Source organism: Anser brachyrhynchus, assembly GCF_964034855.1.
Source record: "Anser brachyrhynchus genome assembly, chromosome: 7".
NCBI lineage: Eukaryota > Metazoa > Chordata > Aves > Anseriformes > Anatidae > Anser > Anser brachyrhynchus.
In genome coordinates this window covers 37,499,764-37,520,199 of record NC_137701.1, presented here as the reverse complement: position 1 = coordinate 37,520,199, position 20,436 = coordinate 37,499,764, and the positions used below count along the sequence as shown (strand labels likewise).

The 20,436-nt window shown below is 37.2% G+C and overlaps 1 protein-coding gene across 5 annotated transcripts in view; it reads right to left on the bottom strand.

Annotated features, from left to right (window-relative positions):
* The window catches only part of ARHGAP15 (Rho GTPase activating protein 15), a 331,850-nt gene that overhangs the window by 202,248 nt on the left and 109,166 nt on the right, over positions 1-20,436 (bottom strand). The gene's annotated exons all lie outside the window — the stretch shown is intronic.

The window sequence follows — 20,436 nt, the reverse complement described above, 5'->3', positions numbered from 1 at the left end:
AAAAAAGTGCAACATAAATCTTTAATGTTGACCGGTTGAGAGAGCAGAGCTGAGGATTACAGACATTTTAAAGGAAAAAAAAAAAAAAAGGAAAAAGGAAAAAAAAAAAACTAAACGAATTGATATAGCCTGTTCAGTGGCTTACTGCACCAGCGTGCTAATAAATTGACGGATGGCATGTCAGGGGTATGAGTCGAAATCCCAGCATTTCTAACTAGGGTGGGATCTAATATCAGTGCACCAAAATAAAGAGTTTCTGGACCTAGATGTCACAGGACAGAGTCTGTGCCTCATTTACTATATCCTGTAGGTGTTTGGCATATGTTATTCCTACATAAAAATCAACACTCTTTGCTTTAACCCCGTAGCTGCATTAGACATTTTTCAAAGCCACTCACATCGTGTATTCATTTTGCTACAAGCTGTCATTGTACTTTTTTTTTTTTTGTAGTTTATATTTGCACTATTTTATTGTTCAGCCATCACAGCCTAAGACAAACCTGTAAAGCTAACACACAGCCCACTGTCCCAGTTTCCCTGCGAGAGACACCGTGCACTCCTCACCAAAGCAGGAATTAAACCCAGAAATTCTGGGAGATGTTGCCAGGTACAGTCTTGTTGTTGCTATTGTCGTTTCCCAAAAATCAGACAGCTCGGGCGCTCCTTCTGACCGATGTAGCACGAGACCATGGTGGGGAAAAGCTCTCACAACTGCAATTTCTTTTGTTTCCTGGAGCAGTACCTATATTAATTCATCTTACAAAGATCATTGCTCAAGAACTAAATTTTGCATACATTAGAGAGCAGAATTAGCATCGCGCTGTGTACGACGTTCCAGGCTAACTTCTCTCCAAGCAACCATTAAAGGTCATGTTTTGACGACTGAATGGCATGTCGGCACCTTGGTTCCCCAGAGAGGCATTCCCCAGGTACATGCAAAAGGTTATTAAATTACCTTCCAAGCAACACTATCTCCTCGGATGAAAATAATTACAGGCTTTTAGAGGCATCAGAATGCTTTCTATTTTTTTAAATAAGATGAAGATGCAGTACCTAATGACCATTTTTGTGTGTGAGTCATAGAGCCTGTCAGTGGTGACAGGACAAATGAGCATAATGGCATAGCTTAAAGGGGAAAGGTTCATTTTAAATAGTGACAAATAATATTTAAATGGCATTGTTGGAGACCCATCATGCTTGTAAAATGTAGTTTGTATCTCTTCTTCATCCTTTAATTTCATCACTGTCAAATGGTATTAGCTGTTAACATGCAACATCAGGTGCAGATATAATTTTTAACTATTAAATGTGCCCATAACTAAACAATGCATCTTGATTGTTCATATATTTTGTGATAGAATAAATAACATATTTTATAATTCACAATTTGCTCTGCCAGATTGTTTTGCTGTACAGTGGGGATCTATCCTAAAGGAGGATGGGGGAGCAAGACTAGTTTAAAATATGATACCTCAAACAAATTTCTTCTTGCCAAACATGCTGAAATGGGAATGACTTTCTTTTTAGACTAATGTAATTCACAGGTTTGAAGAGCTACAGGCAAGATCGTGAGATATAGAAAATTGGTCAAAACAGACCTGGGCAAACCAATACAGGCATATATATACTGCATGCACTTCAATAAAAGCAGCTGACAAACTTGGTTGCCCTTATAATTTGGCCCTAATAGGAAATGTTGGAGGCTGAATCCTCCCAGAGCTCCTGCGGTGGCTTAGGGCACAAACAGAAAATGTTTATTTTAAAATATTGAAAAACAATCATTAAGCAATGTACTGCAGACGTGAATTATCCAGCACAAATGCAAACACACGACTCAAAAAACTTATTCGAAAGTCATTCCTGCCCTTGCTCAAACAACTCAGATGTATACAAAGTCACAACACCGCAGGTAATAAAATGACAATGGAAAGCACTTGGCTGTGAAATTACAACTTTTGGACCTCAAACTTTCAGAAAAAAAGCTTCTAATTTTTAAAGTATTTTTTCACAGCTTCATCATGTTTATTGCTATATTATTTTCAGATCACTTATGCCAAAAATGTAGACAGTTTAGGTACCTTTGAGTTGTTAAAAGTTATAGCCAATTTTCTGAAAAATTATACCAGCTAAAAACACAACATTAAATATTTACCCTGTTGGATGTTAAAAAACGCTTACAATGAAAAATGTTCACATATTGACTATTCAAAATGGCCTTCACTTTGAAATTGTGAAATGGAAGGGATTGCAGATGTACAAGAATAAATATAAAAACAAATGAGTTGACTTGAAGTGTTGCCGGCTTTCATAAACATGCTACTGCAATAACATGTGACATTAATATTTAATTACAAAAGCACTGCTGCAAAATCTTTGAAATTAATGTTTTGCAAAATTAACATTCAGTGCACAGAAGCAAAGTCGTTCCAGGCGCGACTGTGATTAACAATGCCATTCACTTTACATATTATATTAATATATTATTCAAGCTAAGAATTAACACCTCCTAATTTAAATAAGGTGCTACATATCATGATGAGCTAAAATGCTTTTTCTTAAAATGGCCCATCTGATTTTAAGCAATCTGTGTTTATCATTTAATATTTTGTTATTGAATACTGTTCTCTGTAAAAAACTCCTTGTACTTTAATTTCAAGATGAAGAGATCTCATTAAACTAGTGCCATAAGATTCAAGGATTACTGAGCCCATTGAGCCGTGTTTTCTTTGCTGGTCTACCTGGTATTGCTCCTTTATTCCCTGCCATCAAGTTTCTCCTTCCCCACCTGGAGAGCCTCTTTGGTTTCCTGATGTCTACAAAAAAAAGCTAAACATTTTCTTTTCTGAATCGTTGGCTGGATCTTCAACTGTTGTGAAGGATTATAAATTCTTTTACAGCTACGTTGATTTACATCAGCTGATGATATAGCTCATATTGCCAACATTATCACGTTGCTAGTACATTTTGGGGACGGCGATTCCTGGCTGCTCTGCATTCTGTGCTGTTTCGGCTGTGTTGTGGGAGGGTAAAGACAAGCCAAGGGCTCCGGGGAGGTGGTGAGTCTCACGTTCTGCCTATCTCGCACGGAGCTTTCTCGCCCTCCGGCTCCACCTTTCAGCTCCAGGCATTCAGCCTCGTATCGACTTCTCTGTGTTTTGAACTACAGAGAAGTATAACTTGTGGTGGGACACGAGTGAGCAATCAGGCCTGGAGGACTTTAAATGGGTTGACGTATTCTCCAGCAGGGCAGACAAACCAGTTCTTTTTGTTTGAGGAAAATACCGATGAGACAGATGGGTACATCACTTCGGTTTAACTACACAGAACTTCATTTGCCATCTTTAATCTACTGTAATTGTTTGGGTTTCTAATTTCTAAAGCAGTGAGGAAATATATTTCAGCTCTTACTTGCATAATCTTTATGTGACCAGAAGACTTCTAGTAAGCAAAAACCTCTGATCCATTGCCTTATATCAATAGTTATGAGTTCGTCTGTAATTCCACTTCTGTTAATTATAAAGGTTAGCTGCAACACACATGGATCTTTTGTAGTCACACAGAGGTAAGAGCACATGAATTAAGAACTACTTGCTGAAAATTACATCTGTGCATCTTCACTATCTGTTTAGCTATCAAACCTCCTTACTACTCAGATAAAATCCCATGATCCTATATAGCTACTCTTCAAAATTATCTTAAAAAATAAAAAAAAATATATATTTAAAAAAAAATAATCAGTGAAGGAGATTTAATCTTTTTTTTTTTTTTTTTCCCCTGTGTTCTCAGTGGTGAATGATTCTAATGCTGATAGGAGTAAAAAGATCGGGAATTGCTGAAAATACTGTCTGCAAAGGATGCAAGTTAAAGTGATGGGGATTTCAGATCTTGGTGAACAAAGAAAATTTTTACACAGAAGATAAAGCTATACAAGACAGTTATAGGCTAAGAACTTGTTCTATCCTTTGCTTGCCAGTATCTTCAACACTTGGGCTGTACCTTTGCAGTGAGCTAAAGAGGGGCAGGAGAGGAGGAAACTGCTGCTTGACATCATGTGGGCCTTCTGCTGGGCAATCTCTGTCCACCAGGACCCATGCCAATTGACTTCTCCAGAAGATGGGAGGCATAGAAAAATTGTTCCACTGATTTTGTTCGTAGATCCTGGTGCTAAAACGATCCCTTCTCAAACATGTCAATGATTTTGGCTTACACAAATCAACCACATTGTGAGGGCAGGTTGCTATCATGCAGAAAAAGGGCATATCTTACTACTGCCTCTGCACCATAAAGTTAAAGCCATTTTTGGTGTCCACATAAAGGCAATGTCCTGTTCTTTCAACTGTTTTGAAACTGTATTTGGGCCTGTTTAATGACAATGACATTAAAGCTCTATCCTGCATCATTTTTCTTTACAGAAAATTAGACATGATGTAATGACAAGATATTGTCTTAATTATAGTTTAATCAAAAATAGAAACTCCAGACTTTTCCTTCTTCATTGCACCTGTGTGTATTATCCAAAACTGGGAAAGTAGTGAGGACATTCAAATATGAAAACACCTACCCCATTATCACACATGACCAGCTGCGCACTAGAAAAATCTGAGTATGCAACATACCATCCACTGATGGGCCAACATTTTAATATTTTAACTAAAAAATCCATTCTGTTCACAACAGAATATAATGATTCATCCAGTGTTTTCAATTATTTTCTGAAGTCATCATATTTAAAGGCTTGCTTTACTACTGGACCACAAAATCTAAACTAAACAGAAATAAAAGTAAGTTTTCAACTCAGAAACAGGTAGCGGAGAATTTATTAGTGTCTACCACTCTAAAATCCTCTCCCCTCACTTCCAAAAAATTTACAAAAATAAAATACTCTAGAATTCAATTAGAAGCAGAGACCTCTTAGATCTGCACATGAAACTGTACATATGGCATCCAAGTGTATGGCAGAATCTCCTTCTATTTGAATAAAACATGGCATTTCAAAATAAATTAAGAGAAAACAAAGGAGATGGAAGTGGGAATATCTTATGACCTTGAAAAAATGTTATTATTTCTTCTGTGCAGTGAATATTCTCAGTGCCAAAGCTCAACATCAAAATATGGCTATATAATGTTCAGTTAACTTCTGACAAACGCACATGTACGTATTCACACAAGTACATGCAGTCCTTGGAAGTTTTACATTTTAGTGGAAAAAGCTGGGGAATAGCCATTGACTTCTTAGAATGACTGTTCCATGGCAAATCCTCACAGCCTCGGGACGCACTGGAATAATTGCAAGAGCTGAGAAGAGTTGTGAAGGCAACTCAGGAATCAAGTGTCCAACATAATTTCTGCCCACTGAACTCATGAATCTGCCTAGTTGTTGCTTATCTAGAAGCTAAGGCTGGTTTTTGTATGCGTCATTGAAGACTACAGTGGTCTATTCACCTGTTTTCCAGTTTTACCTTCATGAGCTGCCCAGAAACACTCATGTAGTGGGCAGCAGTGTTGATCTGCTCAACAATCAGCACAAACAGGACAGGCTATTTTAATGGGCATCAGCTGGTTTTGTCAAAAATTGAGTTCCTCTACTTAACTGTAAAGGGTGCAGAAACAAAGTGCACTGAAATATTGTAGGATGAGCCTTGCAGGTCCTGAAACACAAGGATCTTTAAACACAGACAATCCACCACAGGGATGAATACGTAGCTGTCTTCCCAGAGCTGTGCACAGCAAGGAGGACGTGCCCGGGATTTCCAGCAGATGTAATGTTATGAAGAGATCTTGTTGCTCTCAGGCCTTACACAAGACTCTTATTTCCATTTTTTTGTTGCAATTGTTCCTGCACCCACAATCAGGGAATGGCCACATCAGGGAAGCAGTTTGCTCACTCACTGCTCAAACCCCCACCGTGAAGCCATGCCTCATCGAAGATCACATTGCTACTGTACGAGCACAGGCATGTTTTGAAAACTAAGTCCTGATGACCTCACAGGGAGAAGTATACTTTATGTAACTGTTCACAAGTTTTTACTCCCCCCCTGAATAATTTTTTTTACCACCTCTAGCTTAGCTGCACTAAGCTCAATGTCATTGCACCAGCCATGAAGAACAATATGTATACGACAGACCCACAGCACACAAATAGTTCTGTCTACTTCTTTCCTAGAAAGTAGCAACTAGAGAGAAAACAAAACAAAACAAACACTAGCAAACCATATTTCTTATCTTCTAGCATTTTTGTATGAATTCTCCCTCACGGTAGGTCCAACACTGACCTAAAGAGGCTGAAGCCCCCTCTGTCCTGTTACCAGATTTTCTGTCTCCACTGCCTGTAGAGAAGCTGGTACTGCATGGAGACCCAGGGACTGCTAATTTCTGAGCACTTTTCATCTCGGAATTCACTTTATTCCTATTTACTAAGATCAAATCCTTACCTGCTGAGGCAATGATCTTTTCTGCGTTCCTGTGTACAATATGCTATCGTTTACAAAATGAGACTCTTGCAATACATGGCTTGTTAAGTGGAGGGAGGAAATAAAAGTTGGGCTCATTCAAGTAGGAGTTACCATTGTTCTTTCTGTCTTCAGCTTAGCACTGCTTTCCCAAAATACTGCTTTCCACAGCAAATCACTGTTGTTACAGGTGCTGCAGTGGAAATTTGACTAAATAAATTCTTGCTAATATGCTGCAGAAGCACTGGGGCCCAATGACAAGCCCAATTTGTTATTAATGAGAGAGGGCTTACTCCATTAATAATTTGATGACCCTGGTAATCTTTCATTCATTACGCTAGTAGATTTCCTTGACAAATTGGCTTAAGTGGACCTGCTCTGTTTTTTGATTGGTGTAAAATCACCCAATTTGGCCCAATGCACTGATGGGTTTTTTAATTTATAGGCTTATTTTAAACACCTTAACCTTTTGAACGCCAACATCACAGCACACATGGAACAAACATTTATTGAGAATCAAGTTTTTACTCCCCCCCAGAATAATTTTTTTTTTTACCACCTCTAATGATCAAGTCACGTCACCTTTTGTAGGAACCAGGAATAATGTAAGAAACAAAGAAATCCCGTATTGTACACAGAGATTATAAATAGTGCAGTGCACTAACCAGTGATTTCTGTATATTATAAAGTAAGAACGAAGGAAAAAAAAAAAAGCCAGAAATATCCTTATACCTGGAGGGTTCTGAAGGCTACAAAAGTAAATGCAGAAGATTGTATGTTATTGATAAATACAACGATGACCTCTCTGGTCTTGCATGTTTTGTGATGTAACCTGTGATTTCTGCCAAGCTCTTATAACAGTTCTCATCACAATGTGAACTGATAGTGTGATATGTTAACATCACCACTAATGTACACCAGCATTACACTTGCATTACACTTTTCTGTCTTTGGTTAGACAGCTTTCCTTTAGGCCGTCAGACATTGGAGGTCTGTATAAAAATGTACCTCTTCAAAGCAAGCACATCCCCACAAATTTTAGGACAATTAAACCAATCCTACAGGAAGCCCTTTGCTGCCTCCTATTTTTATTTGAAATTGGCAAAGTTCAGATCCAATTCCAGATTTTTAAGTTGCTTAAAGATCAGTGGTGTCTACATTTGCTGTCTCTTTCTGACCCATCTATAAATAACATTCAGGAAAAGAAAGAAGATAAAAACTAAGAATTTTAATATCCTGTTTTGGTATTCTTCTTTATTCTTTTCTAATATCAGATAACCTAATAACACAACATATAATAAATATTTAAGGGGAAATAGCAATGAATCTGCATTGTGCCTTCTAAAGTCTCTTCTTGAAAGGCTGATTACTCACAAATTGTAATGGGTCTATTACACAAAATTTATCTTTCTTTCATGATGTGATTCTTTAGCCTTAATATTCACTTGATTCCCACTGATTACAATAGAATATGTACAAGAACAACAGTAGATGGGACCAGATGGAGCTATAGAAATACTCTCTGCTTTTGGATTCACACACACACTTCAGGCCCCAAAAGCCATATTTTGTCTTAAGACATGTTATGTGGTCCTCATTACCAGCCTAACAAAAATAAGCTTAATGAATGCATAGATTGCCAAACCTCCATGCATTAGACCGAATAAGCTTTTATTTAAAAATAAAACATTAAAAAAAATAGTGTAATCAAAATGTTTAACCCCTGACCATTTTCAAACCAGCCTGGCCAAACCAGCACAGCACTTTTAGCACTTTTTCCCTTCTCACAACCTCTCCTATGCTCCTTACAGTTGTACAGCAATTGTTTATAGAGAAGCTGAGCTCCAACAAACACAACAAAAAATGTTTTTAACATTTTTCTTCCCATTCCTCTGGAAAACAAAACCCATACTCCAAAATCATAAACTCTCTCACTCAAATTTGCCTCTTGCTAAGGTTTTGAAATGTCTAAATTACCAGGGTTTTCCTTCTGCCAGAGAGGGAAGTATGAATGGTCAAATGCTGCTGGTTGGGCTCCTACCTGGCATACTACCCAAGTAGCATGGGTAGTATCTTCTTCAAGAAGAAGGTTTCTTCTTCAAGAACATCTCCTAAATGCTTACGTTATTTATTTTATTCCCCTTCTGATATCTTCTTTGCCTTCTCAAGCAGGCCATTCCCTTAACAGGGTTCCTTTAAATTCCCTTCCAAGGATCTAGTTGCCCCTTTTATTGTCCTCTTGGATGGCCAGACACCGGGACTTCCTATCTCATTTCTTTTTATAAGAGAAGCCCAACATTTACTTGCACCTTAAATGCATAGTTCAATGTAATATAGAGCAGACAACTCAACTGAGAAGACATACAATCACAGAGCACTACAAAATACAGGGGTAAGGGAACATAACCAGATAGGTTTTCACAGAGAAAAAAGAAAAAAAAAGAAAAAGAAAGAAAGAAAAGAATAGTATCTTTATGCTACAGGCATGCTCTGACATTGATATCTTTAACATTTTCATCCACACAGAAGACCAGAAAAGCATTAATACACACAATGAAGATAACGGTTTACTGTAGCTCCCAAGCATGGTTATAGCAACACTTCAGTTAATAACACTTTGTACATGTAAAAGCAGAAATACCGTCATCTGCTACTGAAACAAACAAGAAAAACCCATTTGCAGCATCTACCTCTACTCCCAAATCATATTCAGAAAGAGTTAAAATATGAAATAAAATTATAAAGGCACCAATGATATTTTTATAACAGTGCTATCGCTAGTAAGCTGTATTTTAGAGAAACACTGCACATTTTGATGACTGTCAAAATTTACATAACTTACTCTCCATGAATTAACTATGAGGTATAAAATGCAACTTTGGCTAAATAAACCCTCAGCAATTGTAAAGCAGTATTTCAAGCATCGCTAGAAAAACACCAGACTGAAACATTAAACAAAAAGGATGAATATTGAGTGAAGTGATCTCCCCAATATTTAGTTATTGTTTTGAAATAAATTAAACAATCAGAGAAGATAATCTTTAGAAATACAGGTCATAATTCTAGTTGCTATAGTACTTTTTATTTTTATTTTTAATGAGTGTTTGTCAATTTAGTGTCTACAATCAAAACTCTGACATATTAGGGTAATGAACTGGGTCCGGGAATTACCAGAAAACACATAAATACTAGAATTTCTTGAAAACATGAAGTGTTAAGAGAAACAAATTCCAGTCTTTAACATCTGTCCTACAGATTCTTACCATTTATCTGCTGATCAAAATTTCGAATGGTGCCAAAAAAAATCATGAAGTCAAAAGGACTTGGTGGGGGGATCTTTGTTTCTCTCTAAAAGCCTAAAAGTTATACTCAACTGCAGCACAAAGAGTAAAGAGGTTGTTATTCATATTAACTACATTTACATTCCTATCGCAACATCCAGAGAGCTAATAGTGGGGTTATTAACATAACAAACGTAAATGTTCTATATAAATAATACTGTTTCAGGCCAGCAACCGCTCATCTGACAGCATTTAGGCACAGGCTCAACATCTGTTTATGAACACTTTGCCTAATGATATCATCAGATATCATTAAGTGCGGCAGAATACAGCACAGAGGCAGGTGCAGCTGCCTTCAGTACCCATCACAGAGGAAGAAAAGAGCTGCATTCCCGATCCGAAAACCCATCATTAGGACAATTTTCTTCGACAAACCAGCCCTGTGATTTCAATCTGTATATCACCTGTAATTGTAGTTTTTAGCAAGAAGCTGATTCTATACATTTAGCGACGAATCACGTTGATGGCCTGAATACTGGAAACACATTTGTGCTACCAGCTGCGGCAGCTTTTTTTAGAGCCTGTGTTAACAAAATACTGCTAACAAGGCAATGCTTGGAGTGCAGCTTTGTTTCTCTTTCTTGTTCATAGTGTTTAGATGTGCATAATTATGGAGATTAGCAATTGATTGCTTCTCAATAATAATTGATTATTGGTCACTGAACCTTCTCCAAAGCACTTCACTGAAGGTGAGGACAGGTGATAAGTTCATTCTTAGCAGATCTAGGAAACAGAAAGGAAAGGTCCAAAAGAACCTTCGATTTGTACATCAGTTTCCATGATAAACAGACCAAAGGGATAATAGAATATCCCAAAGCCTCGTTTGCCCGGAGGCAAATTGTAGAGATCATAGCAAGCCTGCAGAATTCTCCCTGTGGACTATGTAAGAAACATACATCATTTTTATATATGTCAGTTGTTCTTTGATTTGAAAATATTTCTACCCATTTAATTTATCTTTTTCAGTCAGTTTTCTTAAATTGTACAATTTAAGGGTTATATCAAAGAATGAATATCATTTCTGAATACCCCTAAAATGAAACAAACTGACAAAATAATGCAAGTCTCTTTAGTAGGAATGTACAAATATTGAAGCATCTATTGTCACTGACTTCAAAATCACTATACCCTTTTGATCTGCTTTATATCCATCAAAATTTTAGTCTGTAGTGACTGCCTTGATGCAACGTAACATAATGTTGGGAATATATCACGATGCCACAGCTAGAATTTAAAGGCGAATGCTCTTATTTTTGGCTTAATCACCCACTGTCAATTTGGACAGCAGATATCCAATTTAAATTTATTGGAGTGCATGGAAGCCACTCAGACAATAAAGTATCTGTAGCGTTCGTAAAATGGTAAACATCATTTCTTGTTGGCTATTCAAAGGTATTTTGAACAGTTCAGACCAGTTTTTCTAACCCTTTTGTGTTTACAGAAAAATGTAATTGTAAGCCTGACATATCATACCATCCGTCTTTAGATAACCTTTTTTTTTCTTTATTTTTAATGCAGAATTTTACAAGGACATGCCTCCTCCATGGCAGTGAACTTTACAACCTGATTCATGAAAAATGCAGCTTGTTTAAAGTTAGCCTGCTCCATTTCTAGAAGATATTTTTTTCCAAAATGAGAAACAGATTGCACAATTACGACTCAAAAGGAAAATGCCCAAGATAGAGGGCTGAGATTTAAGCAGGAAGAAACACTGGGACCAGAGTCAGTGCTCACGCTCTGCTCAAAGAAGTGTCCCGCATAATGAATGCGCTCACTTTTAAGAGTGTCTTGCCCAGCTTTTGTGTTGCTTTCCTCAAAAGGAGCACAGTGGTAGCAAACACTCAAATTACACATCACACGCCTGATCCAATCCAGCTCCAGGACACGAAGGGCTATTTGGTGCTTACACCCAACTGCTTTTTACCACCTCCTACACGTGGACCTGGAAGAATGAGAAAGGTGTTCCAAGTATTGTAAATGGCAGCAGGATCCTGAGAATCCAGGAATTGCTCTATCCAAGACAAATTCTTCAAATCATTGATGTAATGTATCTGCACTTACTTTACAGAAGGGGCTTTCTTTTTAAAGCAGCTTTAATCCAACCTCTGTTTGTGCACACAATTAGATGACGAGATAATTTCCAAGCACAATGACTTGCAGGTGCAAATAGTGATATAGATAACAAACTATCTGATCTGTGGGCACAGATAGATAGTTAGACATCTAGAATCCTTATGTGCACCCATAAATAATTGCATCTTCAATTATTTATAAAAATAAAGAGAGAAAGCCAGCCTAGAAAAAAAAATTAAAAAGAAAAAATAAAAAGAAAATAAATAAAGAAGAAGCAAAGCAAAATAATACTTGATGCAGTAGGGGCTATTTTCTGTGGTAAGACCGCAGATATTCAAAATACACAGCCAACATTAAGATTCTGCATTACTGCCCCTTCCTATGCCAAATAGAGATGGGTAATCTTTTGTCTTATTTTAAATGCCTTTTTAAATTTAAGATCACTGCAAGATTTGCATGACAGCAGATGAACCGACATAGCTGCTCTCGTGCAGAATGAAGGTATGAACCAGGAATGTAAACAGTGAATTGCTTCACTGCATTTGATGGCTGTTTGAAAATAGTTCCTGCCACATTTTACGTTAGTTTCTAATGTATCTGTTAAACAAGGGCATGGACGCAACCATAAAGATGCCTGACATTTTCTTCCTCCAAAAAACATCCCCCAAACAACCCCTTTGGAATAGACAGAGGTTAAATAGATTTTATTTATTTTTTTCCAGAAAAATGGGAAGAATCCTCACCACAGAATGCTCAGGCATACATATGAAAGTAATATTAGATGTTAAAGAAATGATGCTAACATACACATCCAAGACATATATGCAAAATGTTATAAATATTATGAAGTGTGGAAAGCCAATTATTTTAAAGTTTGGGTAATGACTGTGTGATCGTTACCCACTCCCCACATGCATATATAATCCAGTGATCTTTATCACATGGCCACGCAGACACTTTCTCCATAGGCTCCTGTTTCATCCAGAGCACAGAATGATTGGTTCGATGCAAAACTACCCGGTGTCTCATTTTATCCCTACTACTCTCTCCTTGATTATTCCAGAGTATTTAGGCTCCGGTCTGAATTACAAAGGCATTTGTATCATTTCCATTGCATTCACAGAACTTGAGCGTTCTCATTCTTAATTCATTTTACGAGACCCACCGGAAATAAGAGGGTGTCACTCTTTCCGTTGAAATCTCCACAATTGGGAATTTCAGGAACAAAGAGATTAAGATCAAAAGTATCGACTAATTTAGTGCATCTACTACAAGAAATTTAGAAGCTCTTTTTTTTTCTTTTTTTTTCTTTTTTTTTTCTTTTTTTTTTTTTTTCTCAGACTAGTGCTAGACAGTGCTTTACTGGGTCGGGAGCAGACCCCTGCTGACTTCAGTTTCAGGGCTGAGTGACCAGAAGTTGTGCTGGTTGTGCTGTGGGTTCCTGAGGTCTCAGGTCAGACCTCCAGAAAATGCAGAACACATCAGCAGTGATAAACCGCAAAGATGAAAGCAGGAAGTGGGGATGGGAAGAGTTGATGGGAGCCCTGTGAGAGAGGCTTGACACAGCACTCGTCAAATATTTTTTTCAATGCAGTACCTTTAATAATTCTTCGCACACTTGCAGAATAGGCAACAAACAAGTCAATGCCCTGATTGACCCCAAAGACTTTTTTGTGTAATGGAAGATCTAGTTCTCTGAACAGGGTATTGCAGGATCACCTCACATATATATGTGCATGCAGTACTCCTACAAGTTCACGTAGCTCTGATATTTCCCAACTCCTGAGTGCCTCGTTCAAATCACAATAACATTTTAAAATACTGTTTTTTATGTCTTATTTTCTAATTCTTTTCATACAGTAAAATCCTAACCCCAGAGATGCAATAGAGACATAATGTACAGATTTGTCACACACGCATGGGCCCCTCCACACCCAGAAGACCCAGGACCAGCACCTTCCCTCACTGTTCCCAACTTCTCCATCCTCATATGCAAACAGCCTTTCCCACCCCTTCGCTCTTAACTTTCCTCTACATATGTGTCAACCCTTAGTCCTGATAGCTTAGTATTACTTAGGGTAGGGGAAAAAAATAAACCAAGCTTCAATATTTACGTACAAAAACCAATGAATTACTAGTGGGGAATATGAATATGAAATTTTGTGTATGAACCTCCTCCATTGGTTACTGTATGGCACAGGCTGAGAGGCTGTATGAAAACACTTATTTTCAGTCATCCCTCCCTTTATCGTTTCTCTTCTCCCCTGTCATCTATGTCCCTGTGCTTTTCTTTCTGTTAATAAGCTTCCCTGTGTCCTTTCCCTAAACTTTACGTTTATCTCCAGAATAAAGGATTTAAAAAACAAAACAGCAAAAGTATACAGCTACAAAGACTGACGTCTTTAATTGTAAAAGTTTCTCCTTTGTCTTTCTTTACATATATAGCTCTCTTCAGATGGCAATTACTCAGGGCAAAGAAAGTCCCTGTGCTCTAGACGTGTATCTTGGAAGTGCATGGCATATTTTTTTTCTGTTACTATTGGATAAAAATCACATAGTAATAATAGTAATTTTGTTTGGTTTTATTTCCCATGTTATGCATGCAACTATTACTTGTGTGAATGTGTTGCTATGACAAAAGGCTTTCCCATGTGCAACAAAATTTGGCTTTGACAGCTATTGCAATGATTGGAGAAGACCATTAATTGATCAGGTTATATTTTTTAATTGATAGCTTACTGTACATTATTCTAAGTCAGTCCACTTAAAAACATTATTTACGGCATTTGCCACCTGCTCCTCATGCTTTATGATACTGATGAAGCATAGCAAAGGATGTGCATTATGGACATTTTCAGGGTTACTTGTGAATTTTAGTCTTACATTTTGTTTTTAGAGTGTGTGGGAAAAATATAATGCAGTCACTAGACATTCCTTTGTTTATCCTCTTTCTACACAAAATCAAAAGTTTTATTTCTTTCTCTTCGAGGAGAAGGCAGGCCTCAGAGGCAAAATATAGTGTAATACATCTAGAGCACTCAAGCACAATATCTGATTTGTATGTAGTTCTTAAATGTTATATTGTTTAAAAGAAAACAAAAAAGTTACTTGAAAACCTATTACAGCCTAATACAATAGTACAGCCTTGAGGAGGGTCTGATAATAACGATAGTAAACACAGTGAATCTTCACTCAAGATAGCATTCAGGGCTCAAATTCAGACGAACTGCAAGCTAAAACTATATTTTTGGATTTTGTTTTGCAATGAAGAGGATAAGCAGCCTTTATTTTTCAAGAAAAAGCATTTGTGCTTGAAATAAAAGTCTAGAAAATGTGAAACCAATATGAACCCACAAAGCAATGTCTGCCCACATCCATGAAGAAACTCAGATTAGTTACAAAAAGGTCACCAATTTACCCCTTCCGGTGTTTAATCATAAGCAATTTAGACACCTAATAAGAATGATTTAATTGCAGCATTATTACCCTCTTCACTGCTATCAGAACAATTTCAGCAGGAGATGGAGCATCTCTCCTAGGTCTGGTGCAGCATTCTTAGCAGACCAGAGATGATTTTGGAAAAAATTGGCTTCTTCTTCTGTTACAATCTACCCTAGTCCTGCAGTCTGTCAAAAGGTCCAGCCTCTCCTTGCTCCCGCATGGAGCACTTACACGGTGTCTGCTCCAGCCCCCCTGGCTCAAGTGATGGCTCTTTTCTCTTCCAAGGCTACCTATTAATGGATGCAGCGGGGTGGCAGTCACAGATCATTAGATCCGTTTACACTTCCAAGCTTTGCTCTTGCCCACAAATAGCGAAATTTCCTTTTCTTGAAGGGCATTTCCCCTTAAACCTGTTGCTATTATAACTTCTGCCTGTTCCAGTGGTGGCTTAGCAGAGCTCAGGTGACAGCAGCCACGCCTGGGGTGCCAATCAGGGACCACTCACCCACCAAAAATGCATTCCCTATCTGCTGCCAGTAAAATCACATTTTGGTTCTCCAAATATTAAGCCTTGCCTTCTGGAAAGCAAGTAATATCATTTCTCCTATCCATCTTAATTTTAGTCCTGATATTGTTAGAGACAACTTGAAATGGGAAAGAAAATGGGACAAAACACAATCTCAGCCTCGGGTATCTCAAATTTTCAGTTGTTTTTAAGCCACAATTGAGTCAAAATATGAATTTCCAGAGAAGCTGTTAATTATTTACCATCATTTGCACAATACAGGGATGTCATCACTCTTAGGAGTCCCATAGTAGCAGATCTGACAAGATGCATCATGGCTCTCTAGAACAGGAATTCTTTTGCAGGGTTTTAAAGGAATTTAAAGGAATTCGAACTTCCAAAATCCTAAAACTTCTAGTCTCCATGCTTCCTTGGACATGGATAAATCAGACCTAATACGTTTGGATTAAAATAATGGAAGATGGTCTTAATTACAGTTTGAACATTAACATCTTATTTTTCTCATTACTTTTTTGTGCAATTTTTCTCACAAGAAGAAATACATTGTCAATACAAATTCTCAATAGGAATGTGGCTTAATACCATACAATTGGCTTTTTATCAAATTCCGCTGGAGCAACTTCTCTGCCATCTGAGCAGGTTTTTTGCTAAATGCCACTGAAGTGGCGTCACTTCAAAACAACACCAGGGAAGGTTTTGTTTGGTTTTGTGCTTTGTTTTTAGCACACAAGTGACTCCAGTAGAAAGCACCACTGTCTGAAAACCACGAAAATGAGACACGGTACCTAGGAATTAGCATGGTCAGATAGTGAGAGGTTCACGAGGAACACCCTTTTTCTGGTACAAAAATGTAGCGTATTTGAGACTGACATCCATGTAATATTGTGAAGTACTCAATAACAACAAACTACCATATGTCACGCAACCCTGCCTACACTGTTTGGAAACCAGCTAATACTTTTTCATTTACTGCTTTATACATGAAGGGAGGAGGAGGAGGCTGCAAGCATGAAGTTCATTTTTCTGTTCTTTGAGAAACTTCAGGTTGCTGTAGCAATCGAACACAGCAGCATTATTCATGAGTACATTTGAAAATAACCTACAGACTTCAATTGCTTTATTGTGTAGCTAAACACGATGTGCCCTCAGATACAGTTGCACCCTAGTTTCCATTGTGTACATTAGTGCACACTTAGTTTGAGATAACCACACTGATTCGTATATAAATTAAATTTCCTATCACTTAGCCGTAAAATGTAAAATATTTGCCATAATCCATAAAGTTAACAGACATTATGATACCTATGCTATTTAAAATTATCCACTCGGGAGGAACCTGCTCTGTGAAGAACAGATTAAAGATGGCATTTTCATCTTTTATTGAGAATTTCTTACACTGTCATTTCAACACTAATTTTTAGCTGCACAGTAAATATGCTATGCTTCTTTTATTTAGCAGTAAAGATGTGTCTACAGAAGACAATATAAATCCTTGAAACCAACAGAGAATCTTTTCAAAGTGAAGACTCAAAATAATTTACTGCCAAAAAGAGAGAAATATTAACACATGCAATTTTGATTTATACTGATCATGTTCTGAAATAACCTTAATTAAACAGAAAAATCATACCAATGATTTTATAAATTTATAAACAGGTTCCAAAGCTTTTGCAAAATTTGGTGGGAAGATATCTATTGTTTCCACTTCTAATATACATGTGTAAAGCATTTACTAGTGTACTGCTTTACAAACAGCACAAGATGGAAGTATCTGAACACTTAGGTTGTCACCTTAAAACAAACTGTCACACATTTTTCTTCACACATTTGAAACCCAACTTATCAACCTTAACAAGTGTTGTTATCAAAAGAATTTTGGTGCCTTTGTTCTTTCCCTTTTGCAAGTAAATTACACTTTTAGGATTTATTAAGACAAGAAACAATTTTTGAATAGCAGGTCAAAACTCTCTATGGAAAAATTCTCATTACTTTCTAGCCTGAAGCAGTATTTACCACTCCAACTTATCCATCTTTTTCCTGTTTTTTATATATCTATATTTCCAGAATCTTGTTTCTGTGCCTAATGCTATAACATTGCAGCAGTTTGTTCAAAGCAACACTCTTATTTTTGCTCTTAGCCGGTGCTATACAAACCCTGATCAATTATTGAAGTGTAAGCCCTGAAGTAACACAGCCATTACTGCAGCAGGCAGATAAAAATGGAACACTTTTAGCTACAGTATATTTACTTTAGAGTTTCAGCAAACAAACCAACAAGTTAAACTACCTTGTCTTTCACTTTGTTTGATGTACTAATATTTCCTGCATGTTCAAAAGTCTTTCTTTTAAAACAAAGTTACTGAAATGTTCTGGCTGCTTGTTTGTGAGAATACCTACGCTTAAATATTTGCATGAAACAGCCTTGAGATATAGAAAAGGCAGCATTAAAGTAGTACAAATCTAATACAGAAGCTGCTATCTGTAGTGCCATAAGAGCCAGTTTTTTATGAGCTGTTTGGTATTTTAAGTTCGCCAAACTGCAGAGCCTGCATATTGTAATGACATTAAAAATGATGCTGGGAGGTATCTTAAACAACAAACAACATCACTGAGAAAAGTATTCATTAAAGAAAAAAAAAAATCAAATTAGAGGTGTTGGAAATGTCTCATGAAAATCAACCGCTAATCACTTGTGGACTTTTCTCCTTCTGTAGCTCACTCCTTTACTCACAAAGGAGTGCCCAAGATGTAATTTTTTGTTAAGACGCTTTCTTATTTAATTATACAGAGTCTATTTGATAGCGACGCCAGTTCAAGACTACAACTATTCATCTTCTGATGGTGCTGCATGTGCATCTGCAGAGAAGATATAATGTTTTTCAGTTTAAATGTCTGTTCTGGGTTTTAAGGACTAAATGATAGTGAAGACGACTGGAAATGTTCCAGATTTTCCTATATAAACTGCTTAGCAAAACCAAAAATTAGTACTTATGGTACAGAACTAATAATGTTTGACATTTGCATTTTATCACTTACGGTATGAAGAGCGGGAAGAACTTGTCCCAGGAAGTTTGGGGGAAAACTATAAAAACTCAGTTTTAGAAACGGATGTTTAAAAAAAGATTGTAAAGTTTTGCTCAGTTCTCAGCTGTTCTTTTCTAGCTCCCAGGAGAAAGCACGCTGCTTGGCTTGCAAGCACCATACGTGAATAGGTTGTGAAAAATGATCTCATGAATACACAAGTATGTCATCATATCCCACCTGAGGGCATGTGGTAACTGGATGAAGCCACAGGTACTCAGGTGTTTTCATAGCTTTGGACAATTTGTATGAAAACAAAATGGTATTATGAGGAGGTGCTCATCTTTTCTTCGTATTCTTCACAGCAGAGCGCGCATATCGTTTGCATTTGTGAGAATATTCACAAATATTTTCACCGACTTTGACAGAACTTTGTGTTCACACAAGTAGTATGCATAGAGCCACATAAAGAGAGAACATATACTTTCCCTAAATACCTGAACCTCCCCCAAATTTATTCTAGTTTAGAAAATACAACAATGAAGAAACCGTTCCTGCTCAGCCGCAAAGAACAGAAAGCTACTAGTACTACCTGCAAATCACAGAAACTTGGTGCTGTCCTGACCCTATTAGATGAACTCCAGCTGATACGAAGCAGCCAGGTAGGAATCCTGTTCTTACTCCGATATCCACAGATGAGCCTTGCTCTTTCCACACCTCTTTTTGCTCCCTCCTGGACACGGGATGAACCTGAACCTTTTAAATCTGAGGCAGACAACCCAAGCACGTGTACACATAGGCATGCATCCATACAGATGATGTAGACAGTACAAAGTCAGACTTTTTCTTTAAGCCATATCTATGGGCAATTACTAACCATGTCAAACCATCCCATTTTGCCCTTCATTTCAGTACATCTTATTTTAAAAAATGGAAATCACAATGACTGTAAACAGCCTCTTTATCTTCCATTTTATTTTATTTTATTTTTATAACCATTACATCTGAGCCTGGTAACATATTCAAGGTATGCCTCAAATACTTGGAAGCAAAAACCTTTTCATTTGAACATTCGATTCACTGAAAGTGAGGTAGCCAATTTGTTGTTGCAAGCGTCTGTGCTATTATTTTTAGAGCTTTCTGGCAGACAGCTTATGAAAGGTGGATTGTATAAAGCAGCAACATAATTTGAAAAAGTGCAAAAAGGGAATCTATAGTGATGCATGTCTTTGTGAAACTGCTCTTTATTTAAATATTGCATTGGATTGTAGAAACAGCCTGGCTGGATTTATGGGGTGTGAAGCTATGTCTCATTATGATTAACATTAGAATCACAATTTAGACCTGAGGTCAGACTCCAGATACTACATTAACTTTCTTCGTTTTTTAGAAATTCTGGAGCTCTCATTATTATTACAGTCTTTAATAAAACAAGATGCTGTTGACTTCTCTGCCTATTTCAAATGAGTCAGGAAAGTGGGATCACGCCTTTGAAACTTTACTTCTCTTCATTACTATGCTCCACGATGCTTACCTTTTCTCAGAGGAACTGTTTGTTCCATGTGGAGACATGGTATATATAATA